This window comes from Schistocerca cancellata, chromosome 4 (genome assembly GCF_023864275.1).
Source record: "Schistocerca cancellata isolate TAMUIC-IGC-003103 chromosome 4, iqSchCanc2.1, whole genome shotgun sequence".
Classification (NCBI taxonomy): Eukaryota; Metazoa; Arthropoda; class Insecta; order Orthoptera; family Acrididae; genus Schistocerca; species Schistocerca cancellata.
The window spans coordinates 721,664,404-721,687,491 of NC_064629.1; the positions used below are offsets into that span (position 1 = coordinate 721,664,404).

At 44.4% G+C, this 23,088-nt stretch overlaps 1 protein-coding gene and 1 non-coding gene across 4 annotated transcripts in view; one reads left to right on the forward strand and one right to left on the reverse strand.

Annotated features, from left to right (window-relative positions):
* Nucleotides 1–23,088, reverse strand: part of LOC126183764 (laminin subunit beta-1) — a 344,910-nt gene that overhangs the window by 246,983 nt on the left and 74,839 nt on the right. The gene's annotated exons all lie outside the window — the stretch shown is intronic.
* Nucleotides 13,992–14,066, forward strand: Trnas-cga (transfer RNA serine (anticodon CGA)). Its single transcript has one exon. It is a non-coding gene; the product is annotated as a tRNA-Ser (tRNA).

Genomic DNA, 23,088 nt, shown 5'->3' on the forward strand with positions numbered 1-23,088 from the left:
TGGGTAAGGATGGTTTCAACTATTTTGCTGAAAACTGACGTGATGCTAAAAGGTCGGTGGGATGAGGTATGTGAGGCTGGTTTATCAGGTTTCAGAGAGAGGACTACTCTGGATGCTTTCCACTGCTCTGGGTAGTAACCTGTATGGAGAATGGTATTGTAAAGGATGGATGTTCCGCTTTTTAGCAAGTGTGTGCGTTATGTCTTCAGCTGTTATTGACGTTTTTAGTCCTGTTCGTAGAGTGCTGTGTCAGTATTGGAAATTTCGCGCAAGTGATTTGATAACTATGATTGTACGATCATACACATAAGAATCAATAGAGTAATCAAAGCTGGGATCACAGGCGAATGTTTCCTCTAGGTAGGATGCGAAGTGACTCTCGTGAGGTTGGGAGGAAGTGGTCAACTGTTGGAGATTGCTGGTGCACGTTGCTGATTTTATACTGAAAATTATCGTGGTGGCGCATCGGTCTTAGCTGCATCACCGCCCTCTGTCGAGTTTAGAGCTGCAGCTGAGGCGCGCAAGATCATGTGCATAGAACATGCAAGCCTTCAGTCAAACTGTCCACTTACGTATCTCAGTGGTCTGCGTTTCTGACTATTGTGCGGAGGATCCGGTTTCGATTCGCGGTACTGGTGGGGATTTTTGTCAGGACCGGAGTGCACTCGGTCTCGTGATGCCAATTGAGGAGCTGCTTGATACAGAAGTAGCGGCTCTATAGTGAAGAAAGCCGACTAAACCGATAAAGCGGTGTGCTCACCCCATGCCCCTCCATACCGCACCCAAATGACGCCATTGGCAGAGGATTACGCGACCGTTCGACGGTCACGACTGGCCCATCTGGGCCAGAATGCGGGACTGCTTTCTTTGCCTCTGTCAAATGCAGTCCCGCGAAATTACAATTCAGTGGTCAAAATAATCTGGGCCAGAACGCGGGACTGCTTTCTTTGAATCTGTCAAATGCAGTCCCGCGAAATTACAATTCAGTGGTCAAAATAATATACTTAAGTGTCGCCGAACGTGTCATTAGGCGGAAAATTCTGTCTTTCTGAAGCTATTAGAGAAATCACCGGATCTCAAGCATTACCAAGTTGAAAGCCGCCATCACGATTAATATATTCCTCCAAACATACTTCCGCGTATACTTTAGTAACTTGTAAGTAGGATGTTTAGGTCTTTATGTTGGTAACGCCACGTAGCGCTCTTTATGAAAATCTCTGACTGTGCTGTGTGCAGTCTGTGGCTGATTGGCATTGTTGGAATATTCGCTATTGTAGAGTTGGGCAGTTGGATGGGAACAGCACGTAGGGTTGTGCAGTTGGAGGTGAGCTGCGAGCAGTGGTGGATGTGGGGAGAGACATGGCGGAGTTTTGAGAGCGGATGATGTGGACGTATGTCCATCACAGACAGTAAATTTGTAAAGATGGATGTCATGAATTGATAGATGTATATATGATGACTTTTGAACATTATTAAGGTAAATACATTGTTTGTTCTCTTTCAAAATCTTTCATTTGCTAACTATGCCTATCAGTAGTTTAGTGCTTTCAGTAGTTAGAATATTTTATTTAGCTGGCAGTATTGGCGCTCGCTGTATTGCAGTAGTTCGAGTAACGAAGATTTATGTGAGGTAAGTGATTCATGAAAGGTATAGGTTATTGAAAGTCAGATTGCGTTGCGCTAAAATATTGTGGGTCACTTTAGTGATGATCAGAATAAATAAAGAGAAAACTGTTTGAGTACGTTGAGTTTTACTCAGCTGTTTCTGTATCAAATAACGTAACAGTTTTACCAGCACAGTCATTCTTAATTTTTCTAAGGGGACGTTACAAACTGAATCCCAGAAGGATCTCGTGTTCTCCGACATCCTCAAGTGAAGATACGGTACTCGGCTATGGTTGACTTACTGGGCTGCGAAAGGGGAGTGTGGCTATCATGCTCCACACACGTTTCATGAACTGTGGTCTGATCGACGTATGCTTTGTCACATTGACTACCTCGTACTTTACCGAGCCGAGAAGAGCACAGATCTTTGTAGGTGGCCGGAAGATTACTCTGACATAATATTTCTTTAGGATTCTGCCTAATTTAGGTGAAATGGGACGGATGCCCCGTATTTTAATTTTATCTTGTGAATGGTCACGTTTGCACCTCGTTAGAGGTGTCACAATCGGACGCGAAGAAATCCATCGTCTTTAAACACAGATTACAGGTATTGCAGCTCTTTTGCAAAGCTGTCTCTATCACACTCAACATGTGCCCAGTGCACCAGCGTACGATGAACGCCCATAGTTTGTGGATGGTGGTGACTGCTAGATGCTTTGTCAGCCGAAATATCGTGGCAAGATGTCGGCGTCATCTGGTTGCTAGCCCGAAACGTCGTGCAATACTGATATTTTTTTTTACTTGTAGCCTACCACTTTAATTAAAAAGGAAAAAACCGCTTTAAATTAAAAATTATGCACAGCTAGCTTATGGTAGTGAACTGTGTCGTCGGGAGAACTAGCAGGCACGCTCCGTAGATTGAGCAGGCGCACAACGGAAGCGGGTCGGCTGCACTCCTACGCGCAAGATAAGACGTGCTTCCGCCGCTCTTGAGCGTTGCTACTGCTCTACGCTATAGCAGCTGTACCCTTCACAGCTTCTCTCCTCCATCTCACTACAGCTATATTCATCCCATTTCGTTACAACTTTTTTCTCTCGTCTCAATAGTGACGCCTGTTTCCTCTGATATCCATCCGTGAATAGAATTCGGATAAACCGGAATATATTGCATTATGACGTGTATCCCCTCCCTCGCACTTCAGAAAGCGAAGTCTACAAAAATTCGATCCGAACTTCATCAACGATAGTTGGAGACAATGTGGGCACGTAGCAATACTGCGCAGAGCAACTTCCGAATGGAAGTGGTTTGTCGTTTTCTTCTCTTGACCGGTTAAGAAGTGTCAAATGGGTAGCGGGCGTTTAAAAGAAAAGTGCCGCATATTGCCACAGGAGGTATTAATGGTCAAACCTAGAAGAAAATTTCCTATAATACGTCCGAAAACTAATACCTCTTTAGTTATCGGCCAATCTGTGATCTCGTTTCCATCTGTACGCTACTCTGTTGCGTAGAAGTAGACACTGCAAGGAGTGCTGCATGTGGTTAAGGAGCGTCCGTTAATTACTTGGGAGGCTTTCTTTAAAATTTGGACCCCCTCCGCCCTTGGTGAGATGTGGCCGGACCACAACGAATTCTTGTCGATGAACTTCAACTTAGCTACCTTCAGCAAACGTTTAACTTCTTGCTCACGTGTGTGTTTCAACTTAACGACATGCCGCTTAACATGCGCACTGCAAAAGTTTTGATACAAATTCATGAAGAACAGAATAACACCAGCTTTATATGTGTTGCAGAATACCACCACTGCCTCATTGACACGCAGTGACTTCGACCAGCACGACAGAGAACTTCCCAAATGAAATCTAACACTTGTGCGACACTAGTTACAAATCGGAGAATCCTGGGCACGCGCAAAATGTAAGGCATTCAGTTCAAATCAGATTGTCCATGAAGATTGGTAGCCACTTTAATACTGTCTACGCTCGGGATTAACAAAATGTTATCCGTTATACTAATGTATATTCCCTGAATTGTTGACGTGAAATTTTCATTGCGCCCCCCCCCCCCCAATTTTAAATGAGATTTAGTGAGAGTTTTCCAGACCCCTCCCCCCCCCCCCTTTATTCTGAGCTCACGTAATGAATGACTTAGTGACCGTCCCCTTACCACGCACGTTGACATCCTTCAGCTCTTCTTCGCAGTGAATCACCCACTGTGTTAAATAATCCTGGATCCATTCGGATTCTGTCACATACACTGGACAAACGCTCCTATAATGTCTGCAGATTGTCGGTGACTTAGCCATGCACCAAAGCCGTTAAATCTACCCGCAGCCGGAAATCCAACGGATTCAGATCCGGTGAACGGACCTCCGCCCATGAAACTTTGCTGTGAGGTGTTGTCGCACGATCCGGATGCTTTATAAGATTTTTATTACACGATATATTTCAAGAATTCCATTCCCATCTTCAGATTTACCTGTGCGCAGTTCCCATTTCCTGGCGTATTGATTGTCCATCGGAGTGCATATCCCTAAATCGACATTGTAATAAAAATTTTATAAAACTATTCCGCAGCAGGACTATTTCGTTTATGAATTTCCAACGTAAAGTAGGAGCGAGGATCAGCAACTTGGATTACTAAATTCCATTTTTTTACAATTTGCCACAGATGCATTGCCGGCCGGAGTGGCCGAGCGGTTCTAATTGCTTCAGTCTGGAACCGCGCTGCCACTACGGTCGCAGGTTCGAATCCTGCCTCAGGCATGGATGTGTGTGATGTCCTTAGGTTAGTTAGGTTTAAGTAGGTCTAAGTTCTAGGGGACTGATGACCCCAGATGTTAAGTCCCATAGTGCTCAGACCCATTTGAACACAGTAGCATTCAAAATTTTTTATTCGTGGTACTAGTTTCGGACTACATGGTCCGTTCTCAAACCACAGCCTCCTTTGTAAACGTTAACGCACATTTCCGCCAGTGCGAAGCCTATTGTCTAAGAATGGATAATCTAGTCCGAAACTAGTCACCACAAATAAAATTTCTGAGTGCAACTGTGACTGAAGCTGGAAAATATAAAGTATTTTATTTATAATTGATATAGGAGACAGCTGTGGGTCAATTATTTAATGACGAGCTCAGAGTCCACTATCGAACGAGGTGTCACAGTGGTTAGCATACTGGACTCGCATTCGGGAGGACTCTGGATCAAACCCGCGTCCGGGCATCCTGATTTAGGTTTTCCGTGATTTCCCTAAATACCTTCGTAAATGCCGTGATGGTTCCTTTGAAAGTGCACAGCCGATTTCCTTCCTCACCGTTCCATAATCCGAGCTTGTGCTCCGTCTCTAATGACCCCGTTGTCAACGGGACGTTACACACTAATCTGCTCCTCCTCTACCGAGTCCGTTGTGAGATCGCTGATACTTTGGGAATCGCTTAAGGGGTCCAGAAGATAGATTTGAGTCATTATACTGAAGTCAGGGGAAGATATAGACAAACCTTTAAAAAGAACTTCAGTTTTTTATGTTAATGAAAGTAGCAATATGTAATTGATGTGCAAACGCTTACACAACCTTTTGGGAGGCAGATTTACTCTATTCTAGATCTTGATTTCTACCACTTGGTAGAGAACTTGCCCGCGAAAGGCAAAGATCCCGAGTTCGAGTCTAGGTCCGGCACACAGTTTTAATCTGCCAGGAAGTTTCATATCAGCCCACACTCCGCTGTAGAGTGAATATTTCATTCTAGAAACATCTCGCAGGCTGTGGCTAAGCCATGTCTTCGCAATATCCTTTCTTCCTGGAGTGCTAGTTCTGCACGGTTCGCAGGAGAGCTTCTCTGCAAGTTTGGAAGGAAGGAGACGACGTACTGGCGGAATTAAAGCTGTTCGGACGGGGTCTGAGTCGTGCTTGGGTAGCTCAGCTGGTAAAGCACTTGCCCGCGAAAGGCAAAGGTCCCGAGTTCGAGTCTCGGTCCGGCATACAGTTTTAATCTGCCAGGAAGTTTCAACATCGTTGTAATTTTATTTAAAGGACAAATAAAGAACAAAGTTGCTCATCTTGTTCAGATGTAAGTACGGTACTCCGATCACCTCCTCCTTTATCTCTCTCTCTCTCTCTATATACATATATATATATATATATATATATATATATATATATGTGTGTGTGGGTCTTTTCTCTTCGTTCCTTGTAATTTAGTGTTATTTGTACCAGAGCTACAGAAGATAATCTGGTGAAAGGCCCATGCCGTAGGTATACCACATCAGTTCAAATTTTTTCTTGTTCCTAATCCATCAAAAGTGTTCTGAAATCCAAGTGATAAAGTTACAAAACATTCTAGATATTTCGACATCTTTGGTGTTTGCAGGTGCAATGCAACTCCACTAAACAAAGGAACTGTCTCCTGATGATAGAGCAAAGCCTTCGAAACAGATAGTAAATAAAACAAAACTTTAAATTTAGTGACACGTTACGACGTTCAAAAATGGTTCAAATGGCTCTCAGCACTATGGGACTTAAATTCTGAGGTCATCAGTCTCCTAGAACTTTGAACTACTTAAACCTATTTAACCTAAGGACATCACACACATCCATGCCCGAGACAGGATTCGAACCTGCGACCGTAGCGATCGCGCGGTTCCAGACTGTAGCGCCTAGAACCGCTCGGCCACCCCGACCGGCTGTTACTAAGTGTTTTGTTAATATTTTATACAGATAAATGTGCGGTAAAAGTTACTTACCTCGCTCACAGAAATGATGTCAGATTTAAGCCCTGTCGGAAATACTACGTAGCATTTCCAATAAAGAGCCCCACATAGCCAGAACGAGTAAGAGTGCTACGACCAAATACTGCTGGATCGTGTCTTATTGTGGACAACCTCAACCTCAGTCAGCTGTATACAGGATAGGTCAGATAAACAGATGGCTTCCCCAGGCCACAGCCTAAATGTCCCTGCAGTGCGCGGCGAAAGAGGTGGGAGGGGAAGGGTGGTTGTTCTGAAATAGCCACGGCTCGGTGGCGGCTGGCGGCTCTTCCAGCTGCCGGCTGCTGGTTGCCGCCTTATCTGCCCACACTGTTCCTCTGGCCACTTACACACCCAGATAACAAAAAGACAGACCCTCACTCTCACTCACACGCTTAAAAGAGCCTTTCAGGCAGCGAATAAAAACTGAATGAACTCTCTGTAGAATCAAACACTGCCGTATGGGCGCCAGGCATCAGAGAGTCGGCACAACAGCCCCACACACGTCCCACAACGTAACCCTGACCGCTGCCGCAGCATTTTGTGTATTCAGCTGGCATCTCTAACGTTTTTGTTTATCTCTTTCTATTTTACTTTAGGTCTATTAAGTAACGCCTGTTGGCTTTTGTCACGAGATCTTTGGCAGACTTTTGTTTAATGAGTTTTCTGACTGACCAGCACAAGTGGCAGGAACTGTCAAAGATTCCATTGGTGTAGAGCCGGCGGCAGAAAAATACACACTACCATCAGAAGTATCCGGATCCACTATGTACACTACTGGCCATTAAAATTTCTACACCACGAAGATGACGTGCTACAGTCGCGAAATTTAACCGACAGGAAGAACATGCTGTGATAGGCAAATAATTAGCTTTTCAGAGCATTCACACAACGTTGGCGCCGGTGGCGACAACTACAACGTGCTGACATGAGGAAAGTTTCCAATCGATTTCTCATGCACAAACAGCAGTTGACCGGCGTTGCCTAGTGAAACGTTGTTGTGATGCCTCGTGTAAGGAGGATAAATGCCTACCATCACGTTTCCGACTTTGATAAAGGTCGGATTGTACCCTATCGCGATTACGGTTTATCGTATCGCGACATTGCTGCTCGCGTTGGTCGAGATCCAATGACTGTTAGCAGAATATGGAATCGGTGCGTTCAGGAGGGTAATACGGAACGCCGTGCTGGATCCCAACGGCCTCGTATCACTAGCAGTCGAGATGACAAGCATCTTATCCGCGTGGCTGTAACGGATCGTGCAGCCACGTCTCGCTCCCTGAGTCAACAGATGGGGGACGTTGCAAGACAACAACCATCTGCACGAACAGTTCGACGACGTTAGCAGCAGCAGCATGGACTATCAGCTCGGAGACCGTGGCTGCGGTTACCCCTGACGCTGCATCACAGATAGGAGCACCTGCGATGGTGTACTCAACGACGAACCTGGGTGCACGAATGGCAAAAACGTCATTTTTTCGGATGAATCCAGGTTCTGTTTACAGAATCATGATGGTCGCGGTGAACGCACATTGGAAGCGTGTATTCGTTATCGCCATAGTGGCGTATCACCCGGGATGATGGTATGGGGTGCCATTGGTTACACGTCTCGGTCACCACTTGTTCGCATTGACGGCACTTTGAACAGTGGACGTTACATTTCAGATGTGTTACTACCCGTGGCTCTACCCTTCTTTCGATCCCTGCGAAACCCTATATTTCAGCAGGATAAAGCACGACCGCATGTTGCAGGTCCTGTACGTGCCTTTCTGGATGCAGAAAATGTTCGACTGCTGCCCTGGCCAGCACATTCTCCAGATCTCTCACCAATTGAAAACGTCTGGTCAATGGTGGCCGAGCAACTGGCTCGTCACAATACGCCAGTCACTACTCTTGATGAACTGTGGTATCGTGTTGAAGCTGCATGGGCAGCTGTACCTGTACACGCCATCCAAGCCCTGTTTGACTCAATGCCTAAGCGTATCAAGGCCGTTATTACGGCCAGAGGTGGTTGTTCTGGATACTGATTTCTCAGGATCTATGCACCCAAATTGCGTGAAAATGTAATCACATGTCAATTCTAGTATAATATATTTCTCCAATGAATACCCGTTTATCATCTGCATTTCTTCTTGGTGTAGCAATTTTAATGGCCAGTAGTGTAAGACGAGACTGGCATGTAAATGTCATGAAAGGCGGACCTGCCAGTATAAAAGGAGCCGGGGAGTACTGTGTTGTCGGTAGAGAAGCAGTAATAACAGACTGGGTCGGTCAGCAGAGTTCAGTGATTTCGTACGTGAACTAGCCAGTCGTTGCATTTCACCTGAGTAACAAAACCATCAGGGGCATTTCGACCCTGCTAAAGCTGACCAAACCGACTGTTGCTGATGTGATTGTGAATTGTAAGCGCGAAGGAACAACGACAGCCAAACCAAGAAAAGCAGATATCGAGTACTGACAGACATGGACCGCCGAGCATCTGCATCTACATGATCACTCCACATCACAATTAAGTGTCTGGTAGATGGTTCATATTACCACCTTCAAGCTATTTCTCTACTGTTCCACTCTCGAACAGCGTGCAGGAAAAACGAACACTTAACTCTTTCTGTGCTAGCTCTGAGTTCTCTTATTTTATTGTTATGATCATTCCTTCTTATGTAGATGGGCGCCAGCAGTATATTTTCACACTCTGAAGGGAAAGCAGCTGACTGAAATTTCATGAGAAGATCCTCCTGCGACAAAAAACGCCATTGCTTTAATGACTGCCAACCCAATTCGGGTGTCGTATCCATGGGACTCTCTTCCCTATTTCGCGATAATACAAAACGAGCTGCCCTTCTCTGAACTTTTTCGATGTCCACAGTCAATACTATCTGATACGAATCCCAGCACAGCAATACTCCAGAAGAGGGCGGACATGCGTAGTGTAAGCAGTTTCTGTAGTAGATATGTTGCATTCCTTGGGGAATGCCAGATATTATTTCCGTTTTACTCGATGGCTTTCCGTCAGTTACAACCTTTCTGACAGGAAAACACAAATCTAGCCACAGAGCAACTGAGAAGATACTCCATAGGAACGCAGTTTGATTCCAAGTCGCTTGTGAGTAACGGTGTCAAAAGCCTTCTGGAAATCTAAAAATATGGAATCAATTTGATATTCCCTGTCGATAGTACTCATTACTTTGTGAGAATAGAGCTACTTGTATTTCACAAGAACGATATTTTGTGAATCCGTGTTGGCTATTTGTCAATAAATCTATTTCTTCGAGATAATTCATAAAGTTCCAACACAGTATATGTTCCAAGACGTTAGTGATAAGGGTCTTTGATTCAATGGATCGCTCCTATTTTCTTTCTTAGGTACTGCTGTGACTCGTACTACTTTCCAGTCTTTGGGTACGGATCTTTCAACGAGTGAGCGGGGTGCATATCATTTCTAAGTAGGGAACTATTGTATCAGCATACTCTGAAAGGAACCTGACTAATATACAACTTGGACCGGAGACATTGTCTTTCTTAAGTGATCGCCGGCCGCTGTGGCTAAGCGGTTCTACGCGCTACAGTCTGGAACAGCGCGACCGCTACGGTCGCAGGTTCGAATCCTGCCTCGGGCATGGATGTGTGTGATGTCCTTAGGTTAGTTAGGTTTAAGTAGTTCTAAGTTCTAGGGGACTGATGACCTCAGTCGCGTTGTGCTCAGAGCCATTTGAGCCAGAAAGAATAAGGCACAATAGTCAAGTAGCTCCTCATAAGCTACACGTTTCTGAAGTCAGCGTTTAATGACGCTTGAGGTGGTGTAAGAGCGACACCACTGGACAGCGGATGACTGGAAAGGAGTGGTTTGGAGTGATGAATCAAGCTATACCCTGTGTCAATCCGACAGAATGTTCGACGAATGCCTACCAAGTATAGCGCCAACAGTAAACTGCGGAGGAGGTGGTGTCAGGGTATGACAGAGTTTTCCTTGTTTAGGGTATGGTTCCCTTACTGCGCTTAAGAAAACACTAAATGCGGGAGGATATGAACACATTTCCCAACATTCTATACTGCTTAAGATGGGGGGTGGGGGGGGCAGTTCGCAGATGATTATCCAGCATTACAATGCACCCTCCCATAAAGCAGATGCTGTAAGGCAATAGTTTGCGGACAATAACAGTCTGCCCTGGCTTACACAGAGTCGCGACCTGAATCCAATGAAACACCTTTAAAATGAGTTACAACGTCAATTTCGATGCAGTCCCTAGCGTGCAACATTACCACCTTCTCTAGTTTCGGCTCGCGGAAAAATGGGCTACCATTCCTCTACAGATATGCAGACATCACTGAAAGCATCCCCAGTAGTCTTCAACCCGCCATAAATGCGAAGGATGGACATACCCCGCATTAATGTCCACTAATAGGAATCCGAATACTACTGATCACACGGTGTATGTACCTATTGTTTGAAGGCCTTCCCCAGGTCACTACCGTTGTATTCTCCCCTTGTTACCTTCTTCGGTCGTTTGCTGCAATAAGGAAGGTAAAATCTTTGACAATGCTAGCCACTCGTGCCAGTGAAAAATCGGAAAAGTCATTAAACAAACGTCGACCGAAGAACCCGAGACAAATGCCAACAGGGAAGACTACAAAAGTTGCCACGAAAGCTACAACATTTTTTTTCCAGTAAAGTTCCTCAGCGATACAGATAGCCGTACCGTAGGTGTAACCACAACGGAGAGATATCTGCTGAGAGGCCACACAAACGTGTGGTTCCTGAAGAGGGGCAGCAGCAGCTTTCCCATAGTTGCAGGAACAACAGTCTGCATGACTGACTGGCCTGGCCTTGTAACATGAACCAAGACAGCATTACTGTGCTAGTATTGCTAAGGGCTGAATGCAAGGGGAAATTTCAGCCGCAATTTTTCCAGAGGGCATGCAGCTTCACTGATGGTTAAATGACGATGGCGATCTCTTGGTTAAATATTCAGGAGGTAATGTAGTCTCCCATTCGGATGTCCGAGATGGAACTACTCAGTAGGACGTCGTTATCAGGAGAAATAAAACTGGCGTTCTATGTATCGGAGCGTGGAATGTCAGGTCCCTTAATCGGGCACGTAGGTTAGAAAATTTAAAAAGGGAAATGGATAGCTTAAAGTTAGATATAGAGGGAATTAGTTAAATTCGGTGGCAGGAGGAACAGGACTTCTGGTCAGGTAAACACAGGGTTATGAATATAAAATCAAATAAGGGTAATGCACGAGTAGGTTTAATAATAAACAAAAAAAAATAGGAACTACTACGAACAGCGTAGTGAACGCATTATTGCAGGCAAGACAGACACGAAGCCCACGCCTACCGTAGTAGTACAAGTTTATATGCCAACTAGCTCCGCAGATGAAGAGATTGAAGAAATGTATGATGAGATAAAAGAAATTAGTCATACAGTTAAGGGAGACGAAAATTTAATAGTCATGGACGACCGGAATTCGATAGTAGGAAGAGGAAGACAAGGAAAAGTAGAAAGTTAATATGGACAGGGGATAAGGAATGAAAGAGGAAGCCGCTTGGTAGAATTTTGCACAGAGCAAAACTTAATCATGGCTACCACATGGTTTAAGAATCGTGAAAGAAGGCTGTATACGTGGAAGACACCTGGAGACACGGGAAGATTTCATATTGATTATATAACGGTAAGACAGAGGTTTAGAAACAGGTTTTAAGTTATAAGACATTCCCAGGGGCAGATGTGAACTCTGACCACAATTTATTGGCTATGAACTGCAGATTAAATCTGAAGAAACTGCGAAAAGGTAGGAATTTGAGGATATGGCACCTGGATAAATTGAAAGAACCAGAAGTTGTACAGAGTTTCAGAGGGAGCATTAGGGAACGATTGACAAGAACAGGGGGAAGGAATACAGTAGATGAAAAATGGGTAGCTCTGAGAGATGAAATAGTGAAGGCAGCAGAGGATCAAGTAGGTAAAAAGGCGAGGGCTACTAGAAACCTTTGGGTAACACAAGACATACTGAATTTAACTGATGAAAGGAGAAATTGCAAATTGCAGTAAATGAAGCAGCAAGTAGGAATACAAAGGTCTCAAAAATGAGCTCGACAGCAAGTGCAAAATGGCTAAGCAGGAATGGCTACAGGACAAATGTAAGGATGTAGAAGCATATATCACTTGCGGTAAGATAGATGCCGCCTAACGGAAAATGAAACAGACCTTTGGAAAAAAGAGAACCACCTGTATGAATATCAAGAGCTCAGATGGAACAGCAGTTCTAAGCAAAGAAGGGAAAACAGAGATGTGGAAAGAGTATACAGAGGGTCTGTACAAGGGCGATGCCCTTGAGGGCAGTATTATGGAAATGGAAGAGAAAGAAGACGAAGATGACATAGGAGACATGATAACGCGTGAAGAATTTGACAGAGCACTGAAAGACCTAAATCGAAACAAGGCCCCGGGGTAGAAAACATTCCGTTAGAACTACTGAAAGTCTTGGGAGAGTCAGCCATGACAAAACTCTTCCATGCGGTGAGCAACGTTTATGAGACAGGCAAAATACCCTCAGACTTCGAGAAGAATGTAATAATTCAAATTCCAAAGAAAGCAGGTACTGACAGGTGTTAAAATTACCGAACTATCAGTTTAATAAGTCACGGCTGCAAAATACTAACACGAATCCTTTACAGAAGAATGGAAAACTGGTAGAAGCCGACCTCGGGGAAGATCAGTTTGGATCCTGTAGAAATGTAGGAACACGTGAGGCAATACTTACCCTACGACTTATTTTAGAAGGTAGGTTAAGGAAAGGCAAATCTACGTTTACAGCATTTGTAGACTTAGAGAAAGCTTCTGACAATGCTGACTGGAATGATCTCTCTGAAATTCTGAGGGTGGCAACGGTAAAATACAGGGAGTGAAAGGCTATTTACAACTTGTACAGAAACCAGATGGCAGTTATAAGAGTCGAGGGGCATGAAAGGGAAGCAGTGGTCGAGAAGGGAGAGAGACAGGGTCATAGCCTTATAGCCTATCCCCAATGTTATTAAATGTTAATATTGAGAAAGCAGTAAAGGAAACAAAAGAAACATTTGGAGTGGGAATTAAAGTCCAGGGAGAAGAAATAAAAACCTTGAGGTTTGTCGATGACATTGTAATTCTGTCAAACAGTAAAGGACTTGGAAGAGCATTTGAACGGAATGGATAGTGTCTTGAAAGGAGGATATAAGATGAACGTCAACAAAAGCAAAACGAGGATACTGGAATGTAGTCGAATTAAATCAGGTGATGCTGAGGGAATCAGATTACGAAATGATACACTTAAAGCAGTAGATGAGTTTTGCTATTTGGGCACCAAAATAACTGATGGTGGTCGAAGTAGAGAGGATATGAAATTTTGACTGGCGATAGCAAGGAAAGCGTTTCTGAAGAAGAGAAATTTGTTAACTTCAAGCATAGATTTAAGTCCCCAGAATGAGATTTTTACTCTGCAGCGGAGTGTGCGCTGATATGAAACTTCCTGCCAGATTAAAACTGTGTGCCGGGCCGAGACTCGAACTCGGGACCTTTGCCTTTCGCGGGCAAGTGCTCTACCATCTGAGCTACCGAAGCACGACTCACGGCCGGTACTTACAGCTTGATGACGGGGCGTGAGTCGTGCTTGGGTAGCTCAGTTGGTAGAGCACTTGCCCGCGAAAGGCAAAGGTCCCGAGTTCGAGTCTCGGCCCGGCACACAGTTTTAATCTGCCAGGAAGTTTCATAGATTTAAGTGTCAGGAAGTCTTTTCTGAAAGTATTTGTATGGATCGTAGCCGTGTATGGAAGTGAAACATGGACGATAAACAGTTTAGATAGGGAGAGTATAGAAGCTTCTGAAATGTGGTGCTACAGTATAATGGTGAAGATTAGATGGGTAGATCACATAACTAATGAGGATGTACTGATTAGAAGTGAGGAGAAGAGGAATTTGTGTTACAACTTGACTATAAGAAGGGATCAGTTGGTATAACACATTCTGAGGCATCAAGGGATCACCGGTTTAGTATTGGAGGGAAGAGTGGAGGGTAAAAATCGTAGAGGGAGACCAAGAGATGAATACACTAAGCAGATTGAGAAGGATGTAGTTACTCGGAGATAGAGAGGCTTGCACAGGATAGGGTAGCATGGAGAGTTGCATCAAACCAGTCTTTGGACTGAAGACCACAACAACAACAACAACAACAACAAGTATCGGAGATTGAATGCTAAACAGCTTATAAGAGTAAGGATATATATATATATATATATATATATATATATATATATATATATATATATATATATATATATAAGTTATTGTACAGGGTGTGGTGGAGGGTACTTTGTACCAGTACCCTACTCTATCTGCGAACAGTGAGAACTAAAATGACTGCCTCTATGTCTCAGTCCTCTCTCATATCTAATCATAACAGTCCCTAAGTGAGACCTGTGATGGAAGGAAACGAGATTACGGTTTAAGTTTCTGTCGACGACGAAGTTTTTGGAGACGGAACTTAACTTGGATTTGGGAACGACAGGCAAGTAAATCGGACGTCCACTCGAAGGAATCATCCCGGCATTCTCCTTTAGCGACTTGGAGAAATCACAAAAACCTACATCTTGATGGCCGAGAGGCGATTTGAGTCGCCGTCTTCAGGATTAGAAGATCACTGTCGTACCGCTGCGCCACCTTGCTCGGTATGAATGATAGAGGCAGCACAGTTGTTAACAGTCTACCTCGAATACCATATCTCTAAACACAAACTGTCCACCCTTACCCAACATCTATTTTTATTGGCCTTTGAGTATTCCCCATCAGCCATCCACAAAAGTTAATCGTGACATATAACTAATATACACTGAAACGCCCAAGAAACTGGTATAGGCATGCGTATTCAAATACAGATGCCGTCGGCGACGCCTATATAAGACAACAAGTCTCTGGCGCAATTCTTAGATCGGTTACTACTGCTACAATGGCAGGTTATCAAGATTTGAGTGAGTTTGAATGTCGTGTTATAGTCGGAGCACGAGCGATTGGACACAGCATGTCCGAGGTAGCAATGAAGTGGGGATTTTTCCGTACGACCATTTCACGAGTGTACTGCGAATATCAGAAATCCGGTAAAACATAAAATCTCCGACATCGATGCCGCCGGAAAAAGATCCTGCAGGAACGGGACCAACTACGACTGAAGAGAATTCTTCAACTTGACAGAGAGCAACCCTTCCCAAAATTGCTGCAGATTTCAGTGCTCGGCCATCAACAAGTGTCAACGTGCGAACCATTCAACGAAACATCATCGATATGTGCTTTGGGAGCAGAAGGCCCATTCGTCTATCCTTGATGACTGCACGACACAAAGCTTTACGTCTCGCCTGGACCCGTCAACACAGACATAGGACTGTCCATGACTGGAAACATGTTGTCTGGTCGGACGAGTCTCGTTGCAAATTGTATCAAGTGGATGGGCGTGTACGGGTATGGAGACAACCTCATGAATCCATGGACCGTGTATGTCAGCAAGGGACTGTTCAAGCTAGTGGAGGCTCTGTAACTGTGTGGGGTATGTGCAGTTGGGGTTGATATAGGACCTCTGATACGTCCAGATACCACTCTGACAGGTGACACGTACGTAAGCATCCCGTCTGAACACCTGCATCCATTCATATCCATTGAGCATTCTGACGGACTTGGGCAATTCCAGTAGGACAATGCGACACCCCACAGGTCCAGAAGTGCTACAGAGTGCTAAACACTTCCGCCGGGCACCAGACTCCCCAGACATGAAAATTATTGAGCATATCCAGGATGCCTTACAGCGTGCTGTTCAGTAGAAATCTCCGCCCTCTCGTACTCTTACGGATTCATGGGCAGCCCTGCAAGATTCATGCTGTCATTTCCCTCCAGCATTACTTCAGACATCAGTCGATTCCATTCCACGTCGTGTTGCGGCACTTCTGCGTGCTCGCGTTGGCCCTACACGATATTAGGCAGGTACCAGTTTCTTTGGCTCTTCAGTGTATAACAACACGCTCATACTGAAACTGGCAGATCAAGCCTCACATCAGGTTCAAAGACAGCACACACACACACTATGTGATCAAAAGTATCCAGACAACCCCGAAAACATACGTTCTTTATATTAGGTGCATTGTGCTGCCACCTACTGCCAGGTACTCCATATCAGCGACCTCACTAGTCATTAGACATCATGAGAGAGCAGAATGGGGCGTTCCGCGAAACAAACGGACTTCGAACGTGGTCAGGTGATTGGGTGTCACTTGTGTCATACGTCTGTACACCAGATTTCCATACGCCTGAACATCCCTAAGACCACTGTTTCCTATGTGATAGTGGACTGGAAACGTGAAGGGGCACGTACAGCACAAAAGCGTACAGGCTGACCTCGTCTGTTGACTGACAGAGACCGCCGACAGTTGAAGAGGGTCGTAATGTGTAACTGGCAGACATCTACCCAAACCATCACTCAGAAATTTCAAACTGCATCAGAATCCACTCCAAGTAATTTGACAGTTAAGCGGGAGGTGAGAAAACTTGGATTTCATGTCCGAGCGGCTTCCCATAAGCCACACATCACGCCGGTAAATGCCAAACGAAACCTCGCTTGGTGTAAGAAGCATAAACATTGCACGATTGAATAGTGGAAAAACGTTGTGTGGAGTGACGAATCACGGTACACAATGTGGCGATCTCATGGCAGGGTGTAGGTATGGCGAATGCCCCGTGAACGTCATCTGCCACTGTGTGTAGTGCCATCAGTAAAATTCAGAGGCGGTGGTGTTATGGTGTGGTAGTGTTTTCCATGGAGGGGGCTTGAACCCCTTGTTATTTTTCGTAGCACTATCACAGCACAGGCCTACACTGATGTTTTAAGCACCTTCTTGCTTCCCACTGTTGAAGAGCAATTCGAGGATGACCATTGCATCTTTCAACACTATCGAGCACCTGTTCATAATGCACCGCCTGTGGCGGAGTGGTTACACGACAATAACATCCCTGTAATGGACTGGTATGCACAGAATCCCGACCTGAATCCTATAGAACATCTTTGGGACGTTTTGGAACGCCGACTTCATGCCTGGCCTCACCGACCGACATCGATACCTCTCCTCAGTGCAGCACTCCGTCGAGAATGGGCTGCTATTCCCCAAGAAACCTTCCATCACCAGATTGAATGTATGCCTGCGAGAGCGGAAGCTGTTATGGAGGCTAAGGGTGGGCCAACACCATATTGAATTCCATCATTACCGATGGAGGGCGCCACAAAATTGTATGTCATTTTCAGTCAGGTGTCCGGATACTTTTGATCACATAGCGTAAGTAATTTTTTTCAAACATGATAGTCGTCGTGCAGAGATTGCTAATCGAATGTCCGGTGCTCTGTAAGTCTTCGCTTGCAAGTGGAGACAGATTCTTAGATAACCAATAATTAGAGGTGGAACATATTACAGAAAGTTTCTGGATGTAAGATGACAAGGTGTCGTCTGAAAATTCTGCTCGCTTTATTAGGAATTCTGTGCTTAAATATTTGCACCGTTAGTGGTTGCCTACTTTCCCCAAGTAATGCATTTCTTATGCTTGACTTCATGTACCATGAAATATTTTAAGCGTTTTGTATTGTACCGTGTTAAGTTTTTGTAGTACGGTGTCCGTCGCCGATCCGTAGAATATACATCGGTAATCCAAACGCAACCGTACAAGGCCTCGACACACGTTCAGATATGTGTAGTAGTCCGCACCCTATGTTGCGTCTGCCACTGATGATAACACGTTAATGTTTTCTCACATTTTGCTACTACATGATTTATATGTGCTGCCCATCGTAGTTTACAGTCGATGTAAGGCCAGCGTATTCTACCACTGCCTTCACCTGAAGAACATAATGCTCCTAGACTCACAGAAGGGATCTCTTGCATCCGAATTCTAGTGTAGATGTTCACAGTAGACTTGGTCTGTGAAACGCATAGTCCATTTTCATCCAGCCAATGGCCGAGAGGTATCATCACTGCGTCCATTTTACCCAATACCTTACATTTTGCAACAGACCAGCTGATGTTCGATAACTGAAGTTTGGCGAAACTGCGGATGTAAATGAAATTAGAATTTAACATCTTGTCGTCATCAAGAACATGGTACCACGCCAAGTACCTCCTGCCATGTACTTCTTAATGCAGAGTATGTATACTGATGCAAATAGTTTAGGGGCTTCGTTCCAGCAGATTCGCAGTAAGAAGAAGAAGAAATAAATGTTAGTGACGCGTCAGTAGCCTAAACGACAGCTCGCCGCACACTCAGTCGAGGCTTGGGTCAGACGCAGGCAATGCAGTATATTGTGTTTCACCTCACGTACAACATAAAGACCGCTCGGCGAAAAGGAACTGACGTGGCCCGGTGTCGAATACTGCTGCACAAGTACAAGCGATTGGCAGCGACGCTCAGCACTGCCCATTTGCTAAACTTGATACAAACATTTAGTAGTCACCTTATTTAGACAAATGTTAATTTTACGAGAAAAAAATTGTGCCTGTCTACTTTCGATAACAGCCGGGTGAGAAACTAAAACGGAAATACGACTATAACCGGGTTGTGGTCCTTGAGAAGTCATTCTACAGGGTGTTACAAAAAGATACGGCCAAACTTTCAGGAAACATCCCTCACACACAAATAAAGAAAAGACATTATGTGGCCATGTATCCGGAAACACTTAATTTCCATGTTAGAGCTCATTTTAGTTTCGTTCTTCCACCTACGCTCAACGGAGCACGTTATCATGATTTCATACGGGATACTCTACCTGTGCTGCTAGAACATGTGCCTTTACAAGTACGACACAACATGTGGTTCATGCACGATGGAGCTCCTGCACATTTCAGTCGAAGTGTTCGTACGCTTCTCAGCAACAGATTCGGTGACCGATGGATTGGTAGAGGCGGACCAATTCCATGGCCTCCACGCTCTCCTGGCCTCAACCCTCTTGACTTTCATTTATGGGGGCATTTGAAAGCTCTTGTCTACGCAACCCCGGTACCAAATGTAGAGACTCTTCGTGCTCGTATTGTGGACGGCTGTGATACAATACGCCATTATCCAGGGCTGCATCGGCGCATCAGGGATTCCATGCGACGGAGGGTGGATGCATGTATTCTCGCTAACGGAGGACATTTAGAACATTTCCTGTAACAAAGTGTTTGAAGTCACGCTGATACGTTCTGTTGCTGTGTGTTTTCATTCCGTGATTAATGTGATTTGAAGATAAGTAATAAAATGAGCTCTAACATGGAAAGTAAGCGTTTCCGGACACATGTCCACATAACATATTTTCTTTCTTTATGTGTGAGGAATGTTTCCTGAAAGTTTGGCCGTACCTTTTTGTAACACCCTGTATATCCGAAACGTGCCAGACGTGAAGGAGATAGTACTGGAGACGGCATGTTGTTATGAAAGACTTCAGTATGAATATGTAAATGTACAGCCACAGAATGAAATATAGCTTATGATGCTTCCACAAAGTCTTAAACAATAAGACGACAAAAGTCATAGGGTACGATATGAACATGTATAGATGGTGGTAGTATTCCGTACACAAGGTATAAAAAGGCAGTGTGTTGGCCGCACGACGGGTATTAACAGACTCTGAACGCGCAACGGTAGTTGCAGCTAGACGCATGGGACTGTCAGTTTCGAAAATCATAAGGGAATTCAATATTCCGAGATCCACAGTTTGCAGATTGTGACGAGAATACCAAATTTCAGGCATTATCTCTCACCACAGACAACGCAGTGGCCGACGGCCTTCACTTAACTACCGAGAACAGAGGCGATTGCGCAGAGTTGTCAGTGCTAACAGGCAAGCAAGACTGTGTGAAGTAACCGCAGAAATCAATCTGTGACGTACGACGAACTTATCCTTCAGGATATTGCGGCGAAATCTGGCGTTAAGGGGCTATGGTAGCAAACGACCGACGCGATTGCCTTTGCTAACGGCACGGTATCGCCTACAGCGCCTCTCCTCGGCTCGTGACCATATTGGTTGGAACCTAGACGACTGGAAAACCGTGACCTCGTCAAATGAGTCCCGATTTCAGTTGGTAAGAGCTGATAGTAGGGTTCGAGCTGATAGTAGGGTTCGAGTGTGGTGCAGACCCGACGAAGCCGTGGACCCAAGTTGTTAAGAAGGTACTGTGCAAGCTGGTGGTGGCTTCATAACTGTGTTGGGCTGTGTGCACATGGAATAGCCTCGGTACTCGGGTCCAGCTGAACCGATTATTGACTGGATATGGTTATGTTCGCCTACTTGGAGACCATTTGCAGCCATTCATGGACTTCATGTTCCCAAGCAACAATGGAATTGTCGCCGTGTCAAAATTGTTCGCGACTGGTTTGAAGAACACACTGGAAAATTCGAGCGAATGATTTTGGCCTCCCAGATCGCCTGACATGAATCCCATCGAACAAACGAGGTCACTTCGTGCACAAAATCCTGCACTGGCAATACCTTCGCAATTATGGACAGCTATAGAGACAGCGTGCTTCAATATTTCTGCAGGGGACTTCATACGACTTGTTGAGTCCATGTTACGTCGAGTTGCTGCACTATGCCGAGCAAAAGAAGGTGCGACACGATGTTAGGAGGTATCCCATGACTTCTGTTATCTTATTGTATAACTTGTTTATTTCGTGTCAGAAACAATAAGGTGAAGCTGTCATCAGCGCCCAGGTTGTTCTGAATATGACAGTGCTTTAATAAGCATGGTCCTCCTGGATTCGTTATGCCCTGCCTTCCTCCGATCTTTGATCTGATTTCCCCAGCCAAGTATAGAGAGATCTGAACTTAAACATAGACTCCTAACCACGATTAACTCGGTACTTTTCACATTAACAAACACTGCCAGACATAAAAATCCTGGGTCTGAGCAGCATCGATACCATGACTTCTGGAGTGTGGCACTTTATCATTGAGCCACCAAGTCACCCTCTCAGAAGCAGTAAACACTTGATAAAACAAGACGAAAAAACTGTGCCCAGTTTAACAAATCATTAACTTTTATACTCACAGCCATTAATAAATTTTCAACAACCTTTTTTTGATGGTATTAAGCACTCCTGCTACCTTGTCCATCGATAGTAGTAGCTACACACCTTATAAAAATTCAAGAAACTATGTTATTGTACTAAATTTTACAGACTCTCAAGTTGTATGCTCACAAACATTAACGATTTCTAAAAACTGCTGACATTTTATTACAATAATATTCTACCAGGGCAGATTAAAATACGTGACACTGATGAGACGACGTACAGAATACTGACAATTCATTATTTAGTACGGGAAGTTAGTGTAAAGTCTCCTGGGCGGGAAAGTGCCCATTGAATATTTTTTGCCCTGAACCGTGCTTCTGCCTGGCGAAAAGTGGTCAGACTAGTTAAAAAAAAAAAAAAAAAAAAAAACGATGTACGCCATCATTCTTGTCAGTGAGTTTGACAGTGGAAGTTTGTTCCGTTATTTTTTTAGTAAAACCTTTTCTAATTTTCAATCGTCTGCTGTAGGGTAAGCTGTTTATTTTATTCTTATTGCTTTACACATGCGTGGAATAATGCCATTTTGCAATATCATTGTTTAAACAACGTATTTTGGCCTACAAATGTAGTTCCCTTTTCTCTCTTTCGGTTTGATAGTTTCATCTATGAACCACTAATGCTGACACGGTGTTTACCCCAGTACAAGTTATCTACTCCCATGTTTCACGCATAACACTACAGATCAGATAGACTTCTAAACCCCTATTATATACAAAGCTATCATTTGTCATAGTATCCCTTTGTGACGAGTTACAATTAATTAATTTATGTTCATTTCGAACTGTCTCTGTTCTGTTAGCCGGCCGCGGTGGCCATGCGGTTCTAGGCGCTCAGTCCGGAACCGCGTGACTGCTACGGTCGCAGGTTCGAATCCTGCCTCGGGCATGGATGTGTTTGATGTCCTTAGGTTAGTTAGGTTTAAGTAGTTCTAAGTTCTAGGGGACTGATGACCTCAGATGTTAAGTTCCATAGTGCTCAGAGCCATTTGAACAATTTTTTCTGTTCTGTTATATTTGGTCTAATATAAAAATCCAGTTGTGAAAACGGTCTCCTCCAGCTGCTTGGTATTGTTTCACGTACTAGGGCATCAAAATGCCCAAAAAATATATCTGCGAATCTGAACAACATGGTATGCTGTTCCGAGGGCAGTGCCGCATTTCTCCTGTAGATAGGGGAAAGTGGCCATTATATAAGCTTTCACAAAAATGCTTATACACCTCACAAAATAATTAGGGGAACATTACTTGGGGGGGAGGGGGTCTGCAATACTCTATTGAGCAATAATTGAGGACTGAGTGTGTTACCAGATTGTACATTTATGTTTCAAAAATTAAGTACACAACAAAACATCATTACATCCACAACAATGGTTCAAATGGCTCTGAGCACTATGGGACTTAACATCTATGGTCATCAGTCCCCTAGAACTTAGAACTACTTAAACCTAACGACATCACACAACACCCAGTCATCACGAGGCAGACAAAATCCCTGACCCCGCCGGGAATCGAACCCGGGAACCCGGGCGCGGGAAGCAAGAACGCTACCGCACGACCACGAGCTGCGGACATTACATCCTCGACCTTACATAAAAAGAACTGAAATGTTCGACAGCTGTCGAAAACAAAGTGGAA